A 5,453-nucleotide genomic window follows, 5' to 3' on the forward strand; every position below is an offset into this window, starting at 1 on the left:
TAGTATACTTGAGAACATGTCAATGAACATCTTGTGAATGTTTTGAGTCAACATCTTGTGGTTTTGCACATTGTGCTAATATAACTTCTTATCAATCTTCTTATCAAAATTTACCCCCACTTTCTTAACTTATATTTCCAAGCTATTCAACATATCTAAAGTGGAATAGTTGTTCATGATGCTTTAATATGTATTGGGCGGTTTATAGTGATTATTCTTCATGGATAAGTCCACTAGAAAAAATTACTAGGTCTCAAGGACAAGGGAGAGTGAAGTGTTGTAGATCTCTAACATACATGTAGATCCAATAATAGTACTTGGACCAATATCTCAGGGCACTAACTATAGAGGCTCGATATGCCATGAGGTCTTCACTTAGCGAATATATGACATGCCACATGTAATATTAAGGAATATCCCTAAATTCACGAGATATTGATCAATATTGCTCAAAATCTTTTGATTGAATCCTTGTCCCAATACATCTTTTCCAATAATGAAAAGCTCTTACCTTTAGAATATAATCCTTTTTATATCTCGAATAACTATAAACCCCCTCTTACCTCGACCTCCCCCCAATGCCTACAATATATTAACTTCATTTTTCATAATTTTAAAACCCCTTTTAAGAGTGAACATTATAAGGCATTGGTTAACAAGGTGAAGTTGACATGAACCATGCATACAGTCATGCTACTACACTACATGGGTGCTACAAAGTGGTTTGATGAATAGTTATTCTTGGTGTACTATAGAAATAAGACATCTTGTTAGCATATAGAAGCTAAATTTTAGGTATACCAAAGGAACTTCTTATAGACCTAAAGGTACATGGAAGTGAAATTCTATATATGGGGATTGTTTGTTGTACTAATATTCAAAGGGGTACCAACAAGAGTTCCCAACAAAGTAATTCCACTTGTATTTCACGTATTTATTCTTTCTCTATCATAATGTTATTCATTGAATGACATATCACCATTTTATTTAAAGACTCTATAACATGTCTCTAATAAGAAACAAAATGAACTTTCTATCCCTACAAAAATCTCTTAAAATAACTGAAAGGTAACATGTGCAAGGTAAAGCTTAAGGCTAAAAATATATGATGATCATTAATCCTACTATTCTTCTTATAATGGATATTATGATCACAATTATGAAATTAAATGACTTCTCTAGTTCTATTAACACTAATTTGATTGAAATCTATCCACTCTCTCACAATATAACCAATGTGAAATTAACAACCTCTCTAACATAAACCCTCAAATGAATGTTATTTTAATTCAATGATATCTCTACTCATTAAATAAATTTTGAGGTATAAAATAGGTCTCGTTAGGTCTATTACAGAATAATAATGGATATAATAAATTAGGATTAGATTAACTCATCAAGTTTTGAAGCGAAAAAGGAAAAAAATCCTTTTAAACTTGTATTTTCAACTTATCTCCCTACAATTTTACTCAAATTTCAAGTAGGACCACTTGTTGGATGTCAAATTTAATTTTTCATCCAAGGAGTACCCATGTTCCATACTTTCTATGGACCCTACTACTGGAAAACTATGAAATACATGAAAAAATGTGATAGTAATCACATTTTTTGTGTGTAAGGTCCATCAAACGTATGCAACATGGCTACTCCTTTTAAGAAAAAATAATTACCACATCAAACTAGTGCTATTTATCAAAATATGATTAAAATTGTTGGGAGATATGTTGAAAAAATGAGCTGAAAAAATAGTTTTTTTAATCTTTTTACCTTTTTACTCCAAAAATGTTGAAGCATCCCCCCCGTGGTTGACATCATCATACTAAATCCTATTAATTTTTATAAAGTTGATTTTTCTTGTACATTTTTGTAGGCTCATTTTTTACATCAAAATTTCTCTAATGTCACAAACTTTTCTTTGGAAGAATTTCGTTTTGAAATCAGGTAATTTGGAAGATGGATTTACTTCTTTGATTAAGTTTTCCAAATAATACATAGAGCGTTTCATAAATTGACCTAAATATTGATATCCACTTTCTTCTTAAAAAATCAACATAAGGAAACCAAATTATATATTTCCATTAAAATTTTGTTTGTGCCCAAGAAATATCTTTTATGTCACTAGTATTATAATAAAACCCAAAAATTAAAAGTATTCACATAAATGTAGTGCAAAACCCAATAAAAGAGATAATAGATACAAAACAAACATATCATTTTGATAATAAAAAATATAAATTTATGCTCACTTTCCTTTTTAAGTGGTCAGCCTCTAAGAGTAATTCTCCAAATACAATCCCAATTATTGAAAAAAAACTCTCTCTCTCGATATATATATATCTATATATATATATATATATACTCAAAAGAAATACTCTTGGAGGAACCCTTAGACACGTCCACACATTTCACCCATTGTGCTTAGTGTAAACATGTCAATGCTAACTATGACACCGAACCTAGTAGGCATATTAACTAAGACACAAGATAGAGGTAGTTAGTTTAGGGAGTTAACATTTAGAGCTCCCATATGAATATGAGAGAACTAAACCACTTAATCTAGCCCTCTCTCTCTCTCTCTCTCTCTCTCTCTCTCTCTCTCTATATATATATATATATATATATATATATATATATATATATATATATATATATATATATATAATGTAAAGGACTTATTAAAATATAAAGTGACCTAGAAAATAAGTATCTCATGAAGATAAAAGTTTCATATTAGTCCTTTTTTTTACAACAACATGTATATTCATCCCTCATGGATATAAAGATTGGTTTCTTCGGTCTTTCTCTCACACACACACATATAGCCTTGTATGTTAGCTTAATGAGATCAAACACTGTTATAAAGCAAAGTTTACTATGAAGTCTTACATCTTAGTTCAGTTGAGGTCTAAATTTAACTTGGTCTCATTATATTTATGACATCTATTGTATCTAAAGATTGACCCACCATCAATCGAAATATTCGGAAAAAGATATAAAATATCACAAGGTTTTAATACACCCTGAAAATAACACCGTCATATGCTTCAACGAAAAATAAGAACATTAATACCTTTCTGAATGCCATTCTCACAATAGATAAAATATCTTTTATAAAAATATCAAATCAAGGATTCTTAAATTAACATATATAATGGAAAACCCAAAATAGTTAAAAAAATAATAATATACAAAGTTATGTGATAACCTTTTCCATTAGGTTATAGAAAGTGATGCCACTAGACTATTGACATGGGTTTTGTGCACCCTAGTTAATAAGGGATAAACAACCCAGACCAGAGCTCTTTAAATAGCCCTAGTTATTTGGGGTTGTCATTATCAATGGGTTTTAAGGTTCCATTAAGCTTTGGATTCATCTTCTTGTGAAGAAAAACCCAAAGGAAAAAATAATCTTAATCTAAATACACTTAATCTAGAACTAATCTAAGACTAATATATGCTAACTTTTGTTACTGTACCTAAAACTACAATTTAAATAATAAAGTATAATCTACATGTTAAAAATTACTAAAAGTGTAATAAATCTAAACTATTAATTATACAAGAAAAATATGAGTTAAAGGAATAATGTACAAAAATAAAATAATTTCTATAAAAAAGAATACATTAAGATCAGTACAAATAATAACAAAATAATGATACAACAAAGTGAAGACCAAAACTGAAGGTAACTGGTACAAAAAAGAATTGAAATATAATTTTCTATAGAGACAATAAGAATATAATTCGTAATTTTACTTTATATGTGAAATTATAAGTTAAATTAAAACCAGAAAGTAATCCTTAATGTGAAATAAAATGACAAACAACTACTAAAATGTAAGTCTCTTACTTTCTGAACGAATGCAAGTCAAACTGTATATTCTCTTATAATTAGAATAAAGAATCAATGCAGAGGAGTGTGATTAATGCACTCTACTTTCTATTACTCGAGTAAGATATAAAGGGTTATTAGAACAATCTCATAGAAGAAGTAATAATCCAATTACTTGTTTGTGAATCAAGCCAATAAGAAAATAATTGAAATGAGCATATGAACTTTGAAGTCGCTACAACATAAACATTAATTCAATTTGTATGATAATGGTGACATTATATAAGTTCTAAATTTATAGAATAAAAGCACAGGAACCTAGACTAGATATATGCCCAAATCAACTATCAATCTGAGGACACAAGTCACTAGAGAGTGATACTTATCGAATATAAACATATATAAATTGAATCAATGTAAGACAGAAAAGAAATGTGGTGAAATTGCTAACTATTTATGGAGTAAAATCACACAAATAATAGGTTGGTGTTTCTTGTAGTGTGAGAAACCAAATTACACAAAATCCAGAAGATGATAAATATCAATGACTATGGAACAATTGAATGAACAATAAATAGTTGTATGAATAAAACCAAGTCTTAAAAATCATAGCATACTACAAAAATATTCCACATTCTCATAAATATTAAACAATATTACTTTTCTCCAACATTTCCCTCTATAGTACTACAAGTACCTACACCCATATACTATAGAAAATCCATATTTTATATACAAGTCCAAAGACCTCATTTTATTAAAAAAATAATCCTAAAAGGTCTCTAATTATCTGTTACAAAAATAATTCGATTGTTTACTTGACCGCTGAGATGAATTGAAAAAGGTAAAAGAAGAAGACAAATGATTCACGAGGTATACATGCACAACTTGGAATAAGTACACACCAATCAAGCATATCCTTCTTCGTACGATCAAAAGCCAGCATTCGACAAAAATGAAGGACCTTTTGCAACAAGAAAACCACTATTAAACATTGTATCGACAATGAGATATGGTTGCTACAGAATCGAAGATACACATACATCAAAAAATTCAAAAAAATCATGCATGGATAGCAATAAAATTAGTTCTTATTAGGAAGAGACCTTCCTTATCAAAAGATATGACTAGTTTGACCTTTGATTACTTGATTAGAATATGTGTGTCTTTAGCATGAGATTTATGTTGGAATCATGAGCTGGCATTAGTCTCCGCTACAATCACCAAATTTAGGGCACATAAGAGGCGGTTAGTCCATGTTGTGAAACAAATGGGGAAAATTGAACCCATTGTCAAACAATCTCCCCCCAACATGAGTTGGGTGAGTTTTAAACTCAAGACCTATCACTTTGATACCACTTGTTTGAATTAGGATTGTCGTTATACCCAAAGTGAGAGGACTTATTCTCTGCTACAATTGTCATAGCTAGGATCTCTAAGAAGTGGTTAGTCCATATTGCAAAACCAATTGGGTGCATTGAACCCAATGTACAACAATTCAATTTTGGTGTTAGGGGATTTTTTTTCTATGTTTTCTTCCATATATTGACATAATTATCTGAGTAATTCATTTTCTTTCATTAACCAATTAAAATGACTATTCAAGCATGGCATAGTAAAT

The sequence above is a fragment of the Pinus tabuliformis genome, chromosome 9 (assembly GCF_031772625.1).
Source record: "Pinus tabuliformis cultivar Carrire ecotype Pingquan chromosome 9, CPIR1, whole genome shotgun sequence".
Taxonomy (NCBI): Eukaryota; Viridiplantae; Streptophyta; class Pinopsida; order Pinales; family Pinaceae; genus Pinus; species Pinus tabuliformis.